This window comes from Hypanus sabinus, chromosome 2, assembly GCF_030144855.1.
Source record: "Hypanus sabinus isolate sHypSab1 chromosome 2, sHypSab1.hap1, whole genome shotgun sequence".
Classification (NCBI taxonomy): domain Eukaryota; kingdom Metazoa; phylum Chordata; class Chondrichthyes; order Myliobatiformes; family Dasyatidae; genus Hypanus; species Hypanus sabinus.
The window spans coordinates 86,324,549-86,345,892 of NC_082707.1; positions in this window are offsets into that span (position 1 = coordinate 86,324,549).

Sequence of the window (21,344 nt, forward strand, 5' to 3'; positions counted from 1 at the left end):
GCCACATGCTAATGAGAAGGTAGTACAGATGAATGAGGCCAAAGAACTTAGTGCATGTGGAGGAAATATTTAGATCATTGGGATCCCTTCTAGGGTTCAGCAGTGACTTGTGAAGTAATGGGTTACACCTTTACTGGAAGGGACCAATACTTTGCAGGGAGGTTTGTTCAGGAGGGTTTAAATGATTGAGGCAAAGAGAGGGAACCTGAGTCACAAAGCAGCTGGTAGAGAGCTGAGTAATGTGTAGAAAATAGAATGAGCAAATCCAATGAAAAGAGTGGGCTGAAATGAGAAGGGAACCATGAGGCTGCCAGCAAGGTGGATGAGCTGAGAGTATGGATCAGCACCCTGGTTTATGATTTTGTTGTAATCAGAGCAATGTAGTTGAGGGAGAGGCTTGGCTGGAGAAATTTCAGGTGAGATGGAAGGGAATGCAAAGGAAGAGGGCAGACAACATCCATGGACAACCCAGACCGATGGAGGCCTCATCAGATAGGCATGTGAAGAGGATAATGAGAGATGGATCATTTGAAGGCAGATGAGAACTTGGCATTGTGTTTGGTGCAGACATCAAGACATCATAGGCTAAAGGTCCTGTTCTATACTGATTTATGTTCTGTTCAGATGGTAAAAAAGCAAAGACAGTCAGTCTGTCAGGAAGGACAGGCAGGCAATAGGACAAAATTGCAGCCAACAGGGTGAATGTCGGTGCATTAGGGATGCAGAATCAAAAAGGGTAGCAAATACAGTACTCAAAGAGTCCTATCTCAATGCACGGAGTATAAGAAATAAGCTGGATGATCATATTGCACTATTACAGATTGTCATGTATGATGTTGTGGCCTTCACTGAATCATGGCTGAAAGATCGTTGCAGTTGGGAGCTGAATATCCGAGGTTATATATTGTATTAGAGGGATAGGAAGGTAGACGGGGGTGGTGTGGCTCTGCAGGTAAAGAATGGCATCAAATCAGTAGAAAGATGTGACAGGATCAGAAGATGTTGAATCCTTGTGGATGGAGTTTAGAAACTGCAAGCGTAAAAGAACCCTGATGGCAGTTATATACAGACCTCCCAACAGAGGCTGGGATGTGGACCGCAGATTACAACAAGAAATAGAAAAGGTGTGTGAAAAGAGCAATGTTATGATAGTCATGGGAGATCTTAACATGCATGTTGATTGGGAAAATCAGGTTGGTAGTGAATCTACAGAGTGAGTTTATTGAATGCCTAAGAGATGGCTTTTTAGAGCAGTTTGTCATTGAGCTTACTAGGATCAGCTATACTGGATTGCGTGTTAGAGATGAACAGGAGCCAATTAGGGAGCTTAAGGGTAAAAGGATCCCTTAGAAGGCAGTAATCACAACATGATTGAGTTCAACTTGAAATTTGATAGAAAATAAAGTCTGACATAGCAGTATTTCAGTGGTGTACAAGAAATTATAGTGGCCAGAGAGGAGTTGGCCAAAGTAAATTGGAAGGAGATGCTGGCAGGAATGACAGCAGAGCAGCAATGGCATGAGTTTCTGGGAAAAATGAGGAAGGTGCAGGATAGATGTATTCCAAAAACGAAGAAGTATTCAAATGGCAAAATAGTACAACCGTGGCTGACAAGAAAAGTCAAAGTTAATGTAAAGGCAAAAGGGAGGGCATACAACAAAGCAAAATTTAGTGGGAAGATGGAGGATTGGAAAGCTTTTTAAAATCTTACAGGGAGCAACCAGAAGAATCATTAGGAGGGAAAAAAATGAAATACGAAAGCAAGCTAGCAAACAATATCAAAGTGGATAGTAAAAGCTTTATCAAGTATGCTTTTTAAAAAAAATAGAGATGAGAGTGGATGTAGGATGGCTGGAGAAATAATAAAAGAGATGGCAGATGAGTATTTTGCACCAGTCCTCACTGTGGAAGACACTAGCAGTGGGCCAGGTGTTGAAAGGTGTGAGGGAAGAGAAGCCAGTGCAGTTATTATTATAAGGGAGGTGGTGCTCAAAAGGCTGAAAGATCTAAGGGTACACAAGTTACCCGACCAGATGAACTGCACCCTAGGGTTTTGAAAGGGGTAGCAGTAGAGATCATGGAGGCATTAATAATGATCTTTCAAATATTTTTGGACCATGGCATGGTGCCAGAGAACTGGAAACTTGCAAATGTCCCTCTACTCTTTATCAAAGGAGGAAGGCAGCAGAAAGGAAATTATAGACCAGTTAGCCTGACCTCAGTGGTTGGGAAGATGTTGGAGTCAATTGTTGATGAGGTTATGGAGTACTTGATGACACAGGACAAGATGGGACAAAGTAAGCATGGTTTCATTAAGGGAAAATCTTGCCCGTCAAAACTGTTGGTATTCTTTGAGATTACAGGTAGTTTAGATGAAAGGGATGCAGTGGGTGTTATATATTTGGACTTTCAGAATGCCTTTGACAAGGTGTCATACATGAGGCTTCTTACCAAATTAAGAGCTCATAACATTACAGGGAAGTTACTGGCACGGTTAGAGCATTGGATGATTGGTTGGAGGCAGCGAGTGGAACTAAAAGGATCATTTTCTGGTTGGCTGCCAGTGACTAGTGGTGTTCCGCAGGTGTTGGTGTTGGGACCACTTCCTTTTAATGCTGTGTATCAATTATTTAGATGATGGAATAGATGGCTTTGTTGCCAAGTTTTCCGAGGATACAAAGACTGGTGGAGGGGCGAGTAGTGTTATGGAAATAGATAAGTTTCAGAAGGACTTGGAGAATGGGCAAGTAAGTGGCAAATGAAATACAATGTTGGAAAATGCATGGTCATGCACTTGGTAGCAGAAATAAATGTGTGGACTATTTTTTAAACGGGGAGAAAATCCAAAAATCTGAGATGCAAAGGGACGTGGGAGTCCTTGTGTAGAACACCCTAAAGATTAACTTGCAGGTTGAGTCGGTGGTGAGGAAGGCAAATGCAATGTTAGCATTCATTTTAAGAGGTCTAGAATACAAGAGCAGGAATGTGATGCTGAGGCTTTATAAGGCACTGGTGAGGCTTCACCTTGAGTACAGTATTATGAACAGTTTTGAGTTCCCTATTAAAGAAAAGATGTGCTGACGTTGGAGGGGATTCAGAGGAGGCTCAGAAGGATGATTCCGGAATGAAAGGGTTATCATATGAGGAGCGTTTGATGGCTCTGTGTCTGTACTCGTTGGAAATCAGAAGGATGGGGGGGATCTCATTGAAACCTTTTGAATGTTGAAAGGCCTAGACAGAGTGGATGTGGAAAGGATGTTTCCCATGGTGGGGAGTCTAGGACAAGGGGGCACAGCCTCAGGATAGAGGGGCATCCATTTAACACAGAGCTGGAGAAATTTCTTTAGCCAGAGGGTGTGAATTTTGTGGAATTTCTTACCAAAGCAGCTGTGGAGGCCAGGTCATTGGGTGTATTTAAGGCAGAGATTGATTGGTTCTTGATTGAACACGGCATCAAAGGTTACGGGGAGAAGGCTAGGGAGTGGGGCTGAGGGAAATGAGGATTAGCTATGATTGAATGGCTAAGCAGACTTGATGGGCCAAATGGCCTAATTCTGCTCCTATGTCTTATGGTATTTATTAGTCATTAACCACATGATGGCAAAGTGTTTAGAAGCAATAAAAAATATCTAAAATGAGGGGAATGAGGTCCAAAATTTACCCCTGCAAACCTGTATGTCAGCCAGTTCATGGTTTACCAGATCTGGCTGGTTTCTTGGAAGGTCCTTTTCATTAATAGCTAGGGAAAGTGCGCATGCTGCCATTTCCCCTATGTAGCTGACATCTCAAGGAGGTATCTTGAACTCTAACTATTTTTGTTCTATGCATAGAGTCATGGAGTCATAAAGTGCAGAACCAAACCCTTTGGCCCACAAAATACCCATCTACAGTATATCAATTCTGTTTACCAGTACTTGGGTCATAGTCTTCCATTCCCTGGTGACTCAACTCATCCAGATACTCTTTTAAATGCTGTCTCTACCTCTGCCACCTTTACTGACAGTGCTTTCCAAATTCGTCTGGGTTAAAGTGACTGCTAATCATTCCCTGTAACCCACTTAGAAACATAGAAAACCTACAGCACAATACAGGCACTTCGGCCCACAGTGCTGTGCTGAACATGTACTTACTTAGAAATTACCTAGGGTTACCCATTGCCCTCTATTTTCTAAGCTCCTTCTACCTATCCAGGAGCCTCTTAAAAGACCCTATCGTATCTGACTCCACTACCATTGCTGGCAGCCCATTCTAAGCACTCACCACTCTCTACGTTTTTAAAAAAAAAACTAACAACAACTTACCCCTGACATCTCCTCTGTACCTACTTCCAAGCACCTTAAAACTATGCCCTCTCGTGTTAGCCATTTTAGCCCTGGAGAAAAGCCTCTGACTATCCACGATTAATGTCTCTCATCTTATACAAATCTATCAGGTCACCTCTCATCCTCCGCTGCTCCAAGGAGAAAAGACCAAGTTCACTCAACCTATTCTCTGAAGGCATGCTCCCCAATTCAGGCAACATCCTTGTAAATCTCCTCTGAACCTTTTCTATAGTTTCTACATTCTTCCTGTAGTGAGATGACCAGAACTGAGCACAGTACTCCAAGTGGGGTCTGACCAGGGTCCTCTATAGCTGCAACATTACCTCTCAGCTCTTGAACTCAATCCCACGGTTGATGAAGGCCAATGCACCGTACGCCTTCTTAACCGCAGAGTCAACCTGTGCAGCAGCTTTGAGTGTCGTATGGATTCGGACCCCAAGATCCCTCTGATCCTCCACACTGCCAAGTGTCTTACTATTAATACTATGTTCTGCCATCATATTGGACCTACCAAAATGAACCACTTCCCACTTATCTGGGTTGAACTCCATCTGCCACTTCTCAGCCCAGTTTTGCATCCTATCAATGTCCCGCTGAAACCTCTGACAGCCCTCCACATCATCCACAACACACCCAACCTTTATGTCATCAGCAAATTTACTAACACATCCCTCCACTTCCTCATCCAGGTCATTTATAAAAATCACAAAGACAAGGGGTCTCAGAGAAGATCCCTGAGGCACACCACTGGTCACCGATCTCCATGCAGAATATGACCGCCTACAACCACTCTTTGCCTTCTGTGAGCAAGCCAATTCTGGATCCACAAAACAATGTCCCCTTGGATCCCATGCCTCTTTACTTTCTCAATAAGCCTTGCATGGGGTACCTTATCAAATGCCTTGCCGAAATCCATATATACTACATTTACTGCTCTACCTTCATCAATGTGTTTAGTCACATCCTCAAAAAATTCAATCAGGCTCATAAAGCACGACCTGCCCTTTACAAAGCCATGCTGACTATTCCTAATCATATTATACCTCTCCAAATGTTCACAAATCCTGTCTTTCAGGAACTTCTCCATCAACTTACCAACCACTGAGGTAAGACTCACTGGTCTATAATTTACTGGCCTATCTCTATTCCCTTTCTTGAATAAGGGAACAACATCTGCAACCCTCCAATCCTCCAGAATCTCTCCTGTCCCCATTGATGATATAGAAATCATTGCCAGAGTCTCAGCAATCTCCTCCCTCATCTCCCACAGTAGCCTGGGGTACATCCCATCCAGTCCCGGAGACTTATCCAACTTGATGCTTTCCAAAACCTCCAGCACATCCCCTTTCTTAATGTCTATATGCTCAAGCTTTGCAATCTGCGGTATGTAATCCCTACAGTTGCAAGTTCCTTTTCCATAGTGAATGCTGAAGCAAAGTATTCAATAAGTACCTCCACTATTTCCGCCAGTTCCATACACACTTTTCCACTGTCACACTTGATTGGTCCTATTCTCTTACATCTTATCCTCTTGCTTTTCACATACTTATAGAATGCCTTGGGGTTCTCCTTAACCCTGTCTGCCAAGGCCTTCTCGTGGCCCCTTCTGTCTCTCCTAATTTCATTCTTAAGCTCCTTCCTGCTAGCCTTCTAATCTTCTAGATCTCTACCATTACCTAGTTTTTTCAACCTTTCATAAGCTTTTTTTTTTATTGACTTAATCCTGCGTTAAGCTAGTCTGCATTATGGGGCAATGCTTCTGACTATTATGTGGCCACTTGTAATACTTGGAAGCAGAATTAAGCCATTGGGTGCATTCAGAATGCTCCTCCATTCCATCGTGTCTGATTTATTATCCCTCTCAACCCACTCCCCTGCCTTCTCCCCACTACCTTTGTTATCCTGACTAATCAAGAACCTATCAGCCTTTGCTTCAAACGTACTCAGTCTTGGCCTCCAAAGGTAGGCCATCCTCAGGCTAAATACATTCCTCCTTATCTTTCTTCGAAATGATCATACCCCTATTCTGAGGCTGTGCCCTCTGCAGCAAGATTCACCCACATAGAAACCTCCACTCTTTTGAGGCCTTTCAACATTCAATGGGTTTCAATTAAGCTACCCCTTATTCTTCTGAATTCCAGTGAGTACAGACCCAGAGCCATCGAACGCTCCTCATATAAGCCTTTCAATTCTGAGACCATTCTTGTAAACCTCCTCTGGACCCCCTCCAAGCCAGTACATCTTTTCTTAGATAAGAGGCCCAAAACTGCTCGCAATACTCCAGGTGTGGACTGACCAGTGCCTTATAAAGCCTCAGCATCACATCCTTGCTCTTGTATTCTAGACCTCTTGAAATGAATGCTAACATTGCATTTGCCTTCCTCACCACTGACTCAACCTGCAAGTTAACCTTTAGGGAATCCTGCAGAAGGACTCCCAAGTCCCTTTGCACCTCTGATTTCTGAATTTTCTCCACATGTAGGAAAAAAGTCTATGCCTTTCTGTCTTCTACCAAAGTGCATGGTCGTACACTTCCCTACATTATATTCCATCTGCCAATTCTATGCCCATTCTCCCATTTTAGCCAAGTCCCTCTGCAGACTCCCTGCTTCCTCAACATTATCTGCCCCTCCACCTATTTTTGTATCACCTGGAAATTGGCCACAAAACTATCAACTCAGTCATCCAAATCACTGACACTAGTGTGAACATCAGCAGTCCCAACAATAACCCCTACAGAACACCATTACCAGCAGGCAGCCAACCAGAACAGACCCCCTTTATTCTGACTCTGCTTCCAGACGGTCAGCCAATTGTGTATCCATGGTGCTATCATCCCAGTAATACCATGGGTTCTTATCTTGTTCAGCAGCCTCATGTGTGGCATCTTGTCAAAGGCCTTCTGAAAATCCAAGTAAGCAATATCCACTGACTTTCCTTTGTTTATTCTGCCTGTTATTTCCTCAAGGAATTCCGACAAGATTTTTCCTTTAGGAAACCATGCTGACTTTGGCCTATTTTATCATTTTCTTCTAAGTACCCCGAAACCTTATCCTTAATAATGGAATCAACACACACAAAATGCTGGTGGAACACAGCAGGCCAGGCAGCATCTATAAGGAGAAGCGCTGTCGACGTTTCGGACCGAGACCCTTCGTCAGGACTAACTGAAAGGAGAGGTACTAAGAGATTTGAAAGTAGTGGGGGGAGGGGGAAATGCAAAATGATAGGAGAAGACCGGAGGGGTTGGATGAAGCTAAGAGCTGGAAAGGTGATTGGCGAAAGTGATACTGAACTGGAGAAAGGAAAGGATCATGGGATTGGAGGCCTCGGGAGAAAGAAAGGGGGGGGGGGGGGGGGAAGCACCAGAGGGAGATGGAGAACAGGCAGAGTGATGGGCAGAGAGAGAGAAAAAAGCAACTAAATATGTCAGTGATGGGGTAAGAAGTGGAGGAGGGGCATTAACGGAAGTTAGAGAAGTCAATGTTCATGCCATCAGGTTGGAGGCTACCCAGCCGGTATATAAGGTGTTGTTCCTCCAGCCTGAGTTTGGATTCATTTTGACAGTCGAGGCCATGGATAGACATATCAGAATGGGAATGGGATGTAGAATTAAAATGTGTGGCCACTGGGAGATCCTGCTTTCTCTGGCAGACCAAGTGTATATATATACACTTTTATATTTATATACAGGCAGGGTAGCCTCCAACCTGATGGCATGAACATTGACTTCTCTAACTTCCGTTAATGCCCCTCCTCCCCTTCTTACCCCATCACAGACATATGGGCTCTCTCTCCCTCTCTCTCCCTCCTCCTCCTCCTCCTCCTCCTCCTCCTCCTCCTCCTCCTCCTCCTCCTCCTCCTCCTCCTCCTCCTCCTCCTCCTCCTCCTCCTCCTCCTCCTCCTCCTCCTCCTCCTCCTCCTCCTCCTCCTCCTCCTCCTCCTCCTCCTCCTCTTCCTCCTCCTCTTCCTCCTCCTCTTCCTCCTCCTCTTCCTCCTCCTCTTCCTCCTCCTCTTCCTCTTCCTCTTCCTCTTCCTCCTCCTCCTCTTCTTACTCTGCCTGTTATCCATCTCCCTCTGGTGCTTCTCCCCCCCCCCCCACCACTTTCTTTCTCCCGAGGCCTCCCATCCCATGATCCTTTCCCTTCTCCAGCTCTGTATCACTTTCGCCAATCACCTTTCTAGCTCTTAGCTTCATCCCACCCCCTCCGGTCTTCTCCTATCATTTTGCATTTCCCCCTCCCCCCACTACTTTCAAATCTCTTAGTATCTTTCCTTTCAGTTAGTCCTGACAAAGGGTCTCAGCCCGACACGTTGACAGCGCTTCTTATAGATACTGCCTGGCCTGCTGTGTTCCATCACAAATGATACTAATGCCTCTACAATCTCTTCAGCTAACTCTTTCAGAAGCTTGGAGTGTAGTCCATCTGGTCCAGGTGATTAATCTACCTTCAGACCTTTCATCTTCCCAAACACTTTCTCCTTAGTAATCGCACCAATACTCACTTCAGCTCCTTTACACTCTCGACTTTCTGGCTAGTGTCATCCACAGTGAGGAATGATACAAAATACATATTAAGTTAGTTTGACATTTTTTTGTCCCCTATTACTAGCACCTCAGTGTAATTTTCCAATGGTTGGATATCCACTCTCGCCTCTCATTTATTCTTTATTCTTTATATGACAAAACTTTTGATATCCTCTTTAATATCGGCTAGCTTACCGTCATATTTCAGCTTTTCTCTCCTTGTGGCTTTTTTAGTTGCCTTTTGTCGATTTTTTTAAAATATTCCCAATCTTCTGACTTCCCTTGTCAACCACATTTGCCACAGCCTCCCTTTAGAATACTTCATTCTTGGGATGTATCCTACGTCTTCTGAATTACCTTCAGAAACTCCAGCCATTGCTGTTCTGCCATCATGCCTGCTAGTGTCCTGTTCCAATCAACTTTGACCAGCACCTCTCCCATGTCTCTGTAATTCCCTCAGGATTAGTGATACATTTGACTTTAGCTTCTCCTCTCAAACTGCAAGGTGAATTCTATTATATAATGATCACTGACTCCCTAAGGGTGTCTTCACCTTAAGCTCCCTAATCAGATCTGGTTCATTACACACCACTCACTCCAGAATTCTTTCCCCTATCAGGCTGCTTTAAAAAGTCATCTTGTGGGCATTCTATAGACTCCCTCTCTTGAGATCCAGCACCAACCTCATTTTCCCAATTTGCCTGTATATTGAAATCCCTGGTGACTATCGTAACTTTCTCTTACTAAATGCTTTTTTTTCCTCCCGTTGTAATTTATACCCCACATCCTGGCAATTTTCAGAGGCCTGTATGTAATTCCCATCATGGTCTTACAGCTTCTTAACTCTACCACAAAAATTCTACATCTTCCAATCATATTTCACCTCTATCTAAAAATTTGATTTCTTTTTTTTTAACCAACAGAACCACTCTTTGTTTATCTCCCAGTCCTTTCAATACAATGTGTATCCTTAGATGTTAAGCTCCCAACTATGATTTTCATTCAGCCATGACTCAGTGATGCTCACAACATCATCCCTGCTGATCTCCAACAGTGCTGCCAGGTCCTCTACCTTATTCCATATACTGCATGCTTTCAGATAGAACACCTTCAGACCTATATCGTCACCCTTTTTGAATGTTGCCCCCTTGTTACACTTAACTCATCCCACTGTCTGTAATTTTGCCCAGTTATCTGCTTGTCCTTCCTCACTGCACAATACATCGTCTTGTGTACCATCCCCAGCCTTACCACTCTGGTTCCCATCCGCCTACCAATTTATTACAACTTTATATCAGGTTTTTCCTTCAGCTTTTGCTCCAAGGAAAACAAAACTCTCAGGTCAGAAAAATTCTCCAATGAATTGTGACGCAGTGAGGAAAGAGGAAATAATAATCTGTCCTATCTGAGGAACAAAACCATAAATTCCTGGTCTCCTTTTCTTAAATGTATCAGAAGTAACTAAAAATAAAGGTAAGAGTTTAATGGTTTCATTTTCTAGATGAATGTAAAATTAATGGCCATCTATGTAATATTTGTAACCTTGTAGAGATTTGTAAAATAGATGAGATGAATAGCCGAGTCTTTTCCCCACGGTAGGAAAGTACAAAGGGCACAGGTTTAAAGTGAGAGGAGAAATGATGTAATTACATTGCAGAGGTTTCAAAGGAGGTTCACAAAAAATGATTCTCGGATTGAAAGACTTCTATGAGGAACATTTGATGACTCTGGGCCTGTGCTCACTGGAATTTGGAAGAATGAAGGGGGATCTCATTGAAACCTATTGAATGTTGAAAGGCCTTGATAGAAATGGATATGAAGAGGATTGGGGAGTCCAAGACCAGAGGACACAGCCCCAGAATAGAGGGATGTCCATTTAGAACAGAGATGAGGAATTTCTTTAGCCAGAGAGTGGTGAATCTGTGGAATTCATTGCCACAGGCAGTCGTGGAGGACAAGTCATTTGGGGGGGGGGGGTTGTATAGCAGAGGTTGATAGATTCTTGACTGGTCAGGGCATGAGGATACGGGGAGAAGGCAGGAGATTAGGGTGGAGAGAGAAATGGATCGAACAGCCATGATGAAATGTCAGAACAGACTTGAAGGGCCAAATGGCCCAATTCTGCTCCTATACCTTAAGGTGGAACTGTTTTCACACAGGGTGCAGTGTACATATAACAAGCTGCCAGAGGAAATTGTAGAGTGGGTACAATTATGATATTTAAAAGACACTTGGGCAGTGACAGAGATAGGAAAGGTTTAGCGGGATGTGGGTCTAACTCAGTTAGGCAACTTGATCTGCATAGATTGGGCCTAAGAACCTGTTTCCATGCTGTATAAATCCATAATTACCTAAAGCAATGAGACAGTACATTTTGCTATCTCAGAAAATAACTTTTTTATTGTCGTTGAGAGATTTATATCAAAAATACTGTTGGTACATTTCAGGTAGCCTAATATACCATTAGAAAAGGGCACGTAAGGTTGTCATGAAGTGGCAAGATGAATGAGTTTCAAGCAGAGCTTATTACAATATTGTGGACTGCTTGGGCCAAATAGTTCTGAATTCTGTAGCTGCTAAAAAAAGAACAATTTTATCTTCTGTCAGAAAACCTCTACGATCACAGAGTACCACAGATTAAGATCACCATTTTATTATTTGAAGGAAATGCACACAGAAATGAGCAAACAAGCATCATTAACTCTGTGGCATCCGTAGATCAGTGCCCTGGTGTATAGCCCAAGTTCAAGGTTTTATTCTTAATCCAAGAAAGCTGAAAATGTTGGACATATTTAGCAGGTCAGGCAGTTGCTGCAGAGTGAGAAATAGAATTAACTTTTCAGATCAATTATCTTTAATCAGATCTGGGAGAAGTTAGAGAAAGGGTCGAGGTACAGAGAAATGGAGAAACCGAAGTTTGTTATATTTGGATACCACAAATATTCAGATCGGTTTCCAAACAAATTTAAGGAATTGGCCTAAAACATAACACACTGTTGACGCATGCAACTAGGAACATTAACAAGAATTTTAAAAATATTCAGCAGATCAGGCAGCATCTGAGAAGATATAAAAATAAAAAATTGATCTTTCAGAAATAGAAGATTTTATGAATGTTGACATTTTTTTGAAATTTTTGAAATGTTGACATTTCAAGCGGAACTAAAGAAAAGTCATCAACTAAAAATGTTAACTGTTTCTTTCTCCACAGATGTTGCCTGACCAGAGTGTATCCAGCATTTTTTAAATTTTATTAACATTTCTAGAATCTTTTGTATTTTGCCTTTGGATATTAGATACATAAATTTCTACACAAGTACACAGGCATGGAATTGAAAGGGAGGAAAGGACAGATGGCAAAGGGCTTTTCCTTCTAACTGGAGAGTATAAAATAGTGGGGATGAGTTTCAGAGACACACACAATCAATTAACATTGTGATGAAGAGAAATTTCCATATGTGGAGGTTTCCAAATCTTTACAGTTCCCACCTCAGAGGGCAGCGAGTGTTCAATCCAAGTATCTACCAGGTTGACTCAAGTATATTTCTGTTGTCCTCCCTGTGCCTTTGCTACCAATTGCAGTGAATTCAATCAGACAATTCCATAATCAAGTTCCTAATCTTTTAATGGCACTTGCTGACCAAGTTACAGGAGTTTGTCTGTCTTTTTATCGATTTATCTTTAAAACCCTTCCAGCCACACTGCCCCAGCAACCCCCAACAAACCCGATTAGCACTAACCTAATCACGTGACAACTCACAATGACCAAGTAACCCACCCAGTACATTTTTGTTACGTGTGAGGGAACCAGAGGACCCAGGGCAAACCCACACATTCCACAGGGAGGACATACAGTGACTCCTTATGGAACAGCACCGTAATTGAACTGCAAACTCCGGAATGCCCCGAGCTGTGTTAGCAAGTTATTTTGTATTTGCCCTGGATTTTCCAATACATTAGCTACTTCTGACAAATTCTGAGCAAGCATGGGCAAGAGATTATTGATCATGCCATCTCAGTGCCATCACACCATCAAAGTGCATTGCTGTAAACATGTGAACTGCAACTTTGTGCAATGGTCCAAATAATGCAGTGTCCTTTTAGGTTTTCATCACTGCTGACGTTTCCTAGTCTGGATAATGGAATGTACAGTGTTGCTAGGTAACACAGTGGCCATGAATGGCTTTAAAAATTAATTTTATAGGATGTGAATATCACTGGAAAGGACGATATTTATCATCCATCTCTAACTGCCTTGAGCAGGTACTGTTGAGCCGCCTTCTTGAATAGCTTGATTGCAATCTTTGAGAAGAAAGATTTAGTTCTTGTCCTATAATTGTATTTACCTTTTGATATAGGAGTTTAATAACATTGTATGCAGCCTCTAATTTGAGCAGGGAGATAAACTGTTGTTAGCAGTTGCCATTGTACTGCAGCCGGTGATGCCTCTGAAAACCTCAGTGATTTGAACTTTTAATCCAAAACATTGCAGAGAGATTACCAGGAAAAAAAATCCACAATCAAGATAAAACCACAGCAGATGGGAACGCAATGTATGCCTGTTCAGCCCCATTCATTTAAATTGTTCAGTCTGATTTGGTAAGGTCTTTTAATCTTTGGTAGGTCAGAGTGCTTTTTGGTCCCAGGATGAGCAGACAATAAAAAAAAAACTGTTTTTTCATCCTGATTAAAATCCAGTTTCCAGCTGAAAGTGCAATTCTGTGAATATCTGATGTGGAAACACTGGGGTTACTGTTCCGCTCATAGTGAAATATAGGGACTACACATAGACAGTAATTCTTGGTTTAAAAGACCTGTTTTTGTTCCACACTGAATGGACAATTACAAATGCTTGCTTTTATGCAAGTGAAGACACAGCAAGGGAATAGAGTGGATGACACGGGCAATGGAGGATCTTGCAGAAAAACTAGTCACCAAGTTTCAGGTACTTGAGCAACAATGAAAGATTCAAGAACCAGGATCAAAAGCCACAAGATATAGGAGCAAAATTAGGCCATTTGGCCCATCGAGTCTCCTCCACCATTCCATCCCTCTCAGATCCATTCTCTTGCCTTCTCCCTGTGACCTTACTAATCAAGAACCTAACAACCTCCACTTTAGATATACATAAAGACTTGACCTCCACAGCTGTCCATGGCAATGAATTCCACAGATTCACCACAGTCTGGCAAAATAAGTTCCTTCTCATCTCTAGTCTAAATGGATGTCTCTCTATTCGTAACCCTAACCTCCTCTGGATCCTCTCCAATGCCAGCACATCTTTTCTTTGATGAAGTGCCCAAAACTACTTGTGCTACTCCAAGTGAACAGTGCCTTTTAAGGCCTCAGCAATACGTCTTTGCTTTTATATTCCAGTCCTGTCAAAATCAATGCTAACTTTGCATTTACCTTCCTCAGCATCAACTCAACCTGCAAATCAACTTTTAGGGAATCCTGTATGAAGATTCCCAAGTCCCTTTGTATCTCGGATCTTTGAATTTTATAGACAATAGGTGCAGAGGTAGACCATTCGGCCCCTCGAGCCTGCACCGCCATTTTGAGATCATGGCTGATCAACTACTATCAATACCCTGTTCCTGCCTCGTCCCCATATCCCTTGATTCCCCTACCCATAAGATACCTATCTAGCTCCTTCTTGAAAGCATCCAGAGAATTGACCTCCACTACCTTCCAAGGCAGTGCATTCCAGACCCCCACAACTCTCTGGGAGAAGAAGTTTTTCATTAACTCTGTCCTAAATGACCTACCCCTTATTCTCAAACCATGCCCTCTGGTACTGGACTCTCCCAGCATCTGGAACATATTTCCTGCCTCTATCTTGTGCAATCCCTTAATAATCTTATGTGTTTCAATCAGATCCATTTTCTCCCTAAAGGTCCATCAAATCATTCAGTCATCCAAATCATTGACATACAACATCAAAAGAAGCAATCCTAACCCCGGTGCCTGTGGAACACCATGACTCACTGGCAGCCAATCAGAAAAGATACCCTTTATTCCTACTCCTTGCCTCCAGCCAATCAGCTGATGCTCTATCCATGCTAGAATCTTGCTTGTAATACCATGGGTTCTTGTTCAGCAGCCTCATGTGCAGCTTCCTGTCAAAGGCCTTCAGAAAATCCAAGTATACTTTGTCCTTTGTCTATCCTTTGTCCATCCTGCTTGTTATTTCTTCAAAGAATCCTAAGAGAGTTGTGAGGCAAGATTTGCCCTTAAGAAAACTATGGTGACTTTGGACTGTGCCTCCAAATTACCCTGAAACCGCATCCTTAACAATCCAACACCTTCCTGGGTCAGGCTAACTGGCCCATAATTTCTTCTGCCTCTCTCTATTCTTAAAGTGGAATGACATTTGCAATTTTCCAGTCCTCCAGAAACATTCCAGAATCTAGTGATTATAGAAAGATCATTGCTAATGCCTCCACAATCTCTTCAGCTACCTTTTCTCAGAACCTTGGGGTGTAGTCCAACTGGTTCAGGTGACTTGTCTACCTTCAGACCTTTCAGTTTCCCAAGCATTCTCTCCTTAGTAATAGCAACAGCACATGTTTCTACCCCCTGACACTATCGAAATTTGGGCATACTGCTAGCATCTTCCACAGAGAAGACTGATGCAAAATTATTATTAAGTATGTCCGTCATTTCCTTGTTCCCTGTTATTATGGAGAAAGGTGATGAACTTAGAGCATGAAACTATGATGTTGTAACCATGAGTGAAACTTGACAGAGAGAGGGGCAGGAATGGGTGATTAATGAACAAGGTTTTCAAAGTCTTAGAAAAGATAGAGGAGGAGGTAAAAGAGGGTGGGGACAGAGTTGCACTACCAACCAGGGACTATATCACATCTGCATCAGAGGAGTCATAATGGAGGGGTCAGACATTAAATCCATTTGGGTGGAACTCAAGTATAGGAGGGGTGCAGTTACACTGGTGAAATTGTACTACAGACCCCTAATAGCAAACAGACAGACAGACATACTTTATTGATCCCAAGGGAAATTGGGTTTAATTACAGCCGCACCAACCAAGAATAGTGAAGAAATATAGCAATATAAAACCATAAATAAATAATAATGAGTTAATCATGCCAAGTGGAAATAAGTCCAGGACCAGCCTATTGAGGGAGAAGTTGTAAAGTTTGATGGCCACAGGTAGGAATGACTTCCTATGCCGCTCAGGACATTGAGGACCAGAAGTGTAATCGGATTAAGGAGATATGTAAAAATAACAGTTGTTGTCATGGGGGATTTCAATTTTCCTGATTTTCTAATCCTGGGACCTTCTTAGTGCATAGGGTTTAGATGGGGCAGAAATTAAGTGTATCCAGGAGGGTTTCTTAAATCAATATGTAGAGAGTCCAACAAGAGGAGGGAGTGCACTGGACCTGGTGTTGGGTAACGAGCCTGGCCAAATGACTGAGCTCTCAGTGAATAAATAGTTAGGGAACAGTGACCACAACAACTTTCAGAATAGTTGTAGATAAATGTAGGTATGGTCCTTGCAGGAGAGTTTTAAATTGGAGTAGGACAAATTATAAGGGCATTAAGTAGAAACCAAGAAGAGTTAGTTGGGAACACTTTTTTCTGGCAAGCCCACATTGGATGTGTGGAGGGTGTTTGAATATCATTTGCACAGGAAAGGTATATTCCTGTTTAAAATGAAGGACAGGGATGGAAAATAAGAGAACCTTGGATGTCCAGGGAGGTGATGAATGTTCAAGAATAAAAAGGAAAAGTATGTAAAGCTTCGGAAGCTAGGATCCAATAGACCAAGTAAGTATTTTTAAAAAAGCCAGAAAAGAGGTAAAGAAGGGAACTAGGAAAGCCGGGGGGGGGGGGGGGGGGGTTGTGGGGGGGCATGAGAAGTCCTTGGTAAGTAGGACTAAGGTGAATCCCAAAGCATTCTATACATACACCAAAAGTAAGAGGATAACGAGGGAGAGAGAAGGTAACGCAGGGAAGATTTGCTTGGATGCGGAGAATGTGAGTGATGTACTTTGCTTTAGTACTTACCAAGGAAAAGGATATGAGGACCAGGAGATCAGTGCTGAGTGTATAAATACATCAGGACATTTAGAGCTCAAGAAAGAGGAAGTGTTTGTCCTCCTAATTAGCATTAAAGTGGCTAAGTCCCCATGTCCTGATGGGATTTACCCCAGATTATCGAAGGAGGCAAGAGTTGAGATTGCTGGGGCCTTGACCAGTATCTTCGTGTCCTTTCTAGGCACAGGTGAGGTCCTGGTGGACCTCTATTTAAAAGAACAAGGTAAAATCCTGGGAACTATAGACCGGCAAGTCTCTCATCCATTGTAGGGAAATTGCTGGAGGAAATTCTTAGGGGTAGAATACATGAGCACTGGGAAACCCATGGCCTAATTAGAGAGAGCCAGCATGGCTTTCTCTGGGACTAGCCTTGTCTTACCAACTTGGTTGAGTTTTTGAGAAGGTGACGAGAGATTGATTGATGAGTCTAAGGCAGTGGATGTTGTCTACGTGGATTTTAGTAAGGTGTTTGACTAAGTCCCCCATGGGAGGCTAATCCAGAAAATTAGGATGCATGGGGTCCATGGCAAATTGGCTGCTTGGATTCAGAACTGGCTTGCCTGCAGAAGACAAGGTAGTGGTTGAAGGAACTTATTTGAGATGGAGCTCTGTAATTGTTGTTACACAGGGATCTGTACTGGGACTGCTGCTGTTTGTGGTGTGTATAAATGACCTGGATGACAATGTAGATGAGTGGGTTAGTAAGTTTGTCGATACCAAGATTAGTGGAGTTGTGGATAGTCTAGAAGACTGGCAAAGAATACAGCACAGTATAGATCAGTTGCAGGTATGGACAAAGAAGTGGCAGGTGGAGTTTAACCCAGATAAATGTGAGGTGTTACATCTTGGAAGGGCAAATGCAAGGAGACAGAACATTGTTAAAGGCAAGATCTCAACAGTGTTGCTGAGCAGAGAGATCTTGGGATCCAAGTTCATAGTTCCTTGTAAGTGGTGCACAGGTCGAGAAGCTTCTGGAACGCTTGCTTTTATGAGTCGAGGCACTGAGTTCAAAAGTCAGGAGGTTATGTTACATCTTTATAAAACTCTGGTTAGGCCACATCCAGAGTATTGCATACAATTCTGGTGGCACCTCTATAGGGAGGATGTTGAAGCTTTGTGAGGGTACAGAAGAGGTTCACCGGGATGCTGCCCAATTTAGAGGGCATGTGCTATCATGAGAGGCTGGACAAACTTGGGTTTTTTTTTGGAGTGGTTGAGGCTGAGGGTAGATCTGGTAGAGGTTTATAAGATTGTGAGGCATTGATAGAGTAGACATCGTGCATCTGTTTCCCAGGGCAGAAGTGTCTAATACCAGAGGGCATGCATCGAAGGTGAGAGGGGGTAGGTTCGAAGGGGATAGGAGGGATTTTTTTTTACTCTGTGGGTGTTGAATGCATGGAGTGCGCTGCCTGGTATGGTGGTAAACGATTTTATCTTCTCCCTCTCAAATTGCAGAGCGAATTCTGTCATATTATGATCACTGTTCTTTTACAGTAAGCTACTGTGGTGAACTACATATACCTGTCTGCACATGCCCCTCTGCTGACTGCTCCTGTGGCTCCTCCCACACACCCCTGTATAAAGGCGATTGGAGGCACTGCTCCCCCCTCAGTCTCCAAGATGTTTTGGTCACATTTGCAGCTAATAAAAGCCTATCGTTCACCTCCCGTCTCCGAGAGTTATTGATGGTGCATCAGCTACCTCATCAAATTCAGTTCATCACACAACACCCAGTCCAGAATAGCTGATCCCCTAGTGGGCTCAACCACGAGCTGCTCTAAAAAGGCATCCAATAGGCATCCTACAAATTCTCTCTTGGGATCCAGCACCAACTTGATTTTCCCAGTTTACCTGCATATTGAAATCCCCCATGACTATCGTAATGTTGCCCTTTTGACATGCATTTTCTAACTCCCGTTGTAATTTGCAGCCCACATCCTGGCTACTGTTCAGAGATCTGTATATAACTCCCATCAGGGTCTTTTTACCATTGCAGTTTCTTAACCCTACCCACAAAGATTCTACATCTTCTGATCCCATGTCACCTCTCTCTTGGGATTTGCTTTTGTTTTCTCCCAGCGGAGCCATGCCACCCCTCTGCCTACCTTTTGATACAATGTGTATCCTTGGATGGTAAGCTCCCAACTATAATCTTCTTTCAACCACGGCTCTGATGCCCACAACTTCATTCCAACCAATCATTAATTGCACAATAAGATCATCTGCTTTATTCCATATACTGCGTCCATTCAAATAGATTTTTCAGTCCTGTATCCATCACCCTTTTAGAATTTGTCCCCCTTTTACACTGCAGCTCATCCCACTGACTGAAATCTTGCCCTATTATCTGCTTATTTTTCCTGACAGCCTCACTACACACTGTAAACCAACTCCCCCATCCTCAGCCCTAACACTCCAGTTCCTGACAGCCTCACTACACACTGTAAACCAACTCCCCCATCCTCAGCCCTAACACTCCAGTTCCCATCCCTCTGCTAAGTTGATTTAAGCCCTCTCCAGCAGTTCTAGCAAACCTACCTGCAGGATATTGCTTCCTCTTGGGTTCAGGAGTAACCTGTCCCTTTTGTACAGGTCACAGACAAGAGAAAATCTGCTGATGCTGGAAATCCAGTGACACACACAAAATGCTGGAGGAACTCAGCAGGCCAGGCAGCGTCTCAGGAAAAGATAAACTTCCACCGATGAATTTCCCAGCTCTTTACTTCATCCCACCCCCTCCCAGTTTCACCTATAACTTTGTGTTTCTTCCTCCCCTTCCCCCACCTTCTCACTCTGACTCTTCATAATTTCTTTCTCTAGTCAATAGACAATAGGTGCAGAAGTAGACCATTTAGCCCTTCGAGTCTGCACCACCATTTTGAGATCATGGCTGATCAATCACTATCAATACCCGGTTCCTGCCTTGTCCCCATATCCCCTGATTCCCCTATCCAATAGATACCTATCTAGCTCCTTCTTGAAAGCATCCAGAGAATTGGCCTCCACTGCCTTCCGAGGCAGTGCATTCCAGACCTCCACAACTCTCTGGGAGAAGAAGTTTTTCCTTAACTCTGTCCTAAATGACCTACCCCTTATTCTCAAACCATGCCCCCTGGTACTGGACTCTCCCAGCACCTGGGACATATTTCTTGCCTCTATCTTGTCCAATCCCTTAATAATCTTATACGTTGCAATCAGATCCCCTCTCAATCTCCTTAATTCCAACGTGTACAAGCCCAATCTCTCTAACCTCTCTGCGTAAGTCAGTCCTGACACCCCAGTCCTGATGAAAGGTCTCGGGCTGAAGTGCCAGCTCCACTCATTTCCATGGATGCTGCCTGACCTGCTGAGTTCCTCCAGCATTTTGTGTGTGTTCCTTTTGTATAGGTCATGTCTTCCTCAGAAGAGATTGCAATGATCCAGAAATCTGAGCTTTCCTTCTCCTAGATGAGCTGCCAACCATGGCTAACGAGCCTCATCTGCCCAAAACAACTGGTTTTAAGGCACTAATAACCTGCTTTTGCTCTTTCTCCTATCAGTAGGAGTGGTTCTACCAGGCTTGGCCACGAGCTGGACTTTGTTATCAGAGGCTATTAGTGAAGCTTGCCATTGGGAGCATTTAAAAGTTAGTGGGAACTTGTCCCCATTACCCAACACCCCCAGCCCCTGCTATGACAACCTTAAGGAACTAACAAGGTAGAGACACACAATGTAAATACAATAAAATAACATAATGCATCCTGACCATTAACAAACAGGACAATACATCAATTATAAAAGAGCAAGTGCTCTCTCCTAGTGAACAAAAGGCATAATGCACCAACAGTCAGCATCTCCTTACAAATGAGCAACAGAGTGCAACATCAGTAACAGAAACATCGTAATGCCCTCAATAAACAGAAGGTACTGTGTACCTTCATCTCCTTCCACCTTAGGCCAAGAACAACAAACACCCCTGATGAGGTATTAACTGGTGTGTTATTAACTTCAAACTTTCTGTATAATCACTGGAAGAGTTGAACTGCAAGCACATGTAACGAGAGCTGTATATCTCATCTCCTTCTACCTTAGGCCACTAACTTATCAATCACCCCTGCTGTGGACACTTTCTGGAGGTCTGAATGCTCCACGACCGCTGGACTAATTGTGTCAATGTAAGAGGGGACTATGTTGAAAAATAAATGTGCTAGGTTTTCTAAGATTGACTCCTTCTACTGTAGGCTGTGAACTTATCAATCACCGCTCGTATTAACGAAGTACGTATACTACATACAAAATTGAGTCTTGTCTCTTTACAGGCAGCCACAAAGCAAAGACACCATTCAGGACCCATTAAGAAAAGAAGACAGCTAAGCACCCAATGTATGGGGGGGGGGGGGGGGAAACAAATTGTGCAAACAGCAAAGCATGCAAACAACCAAAGTTCATGA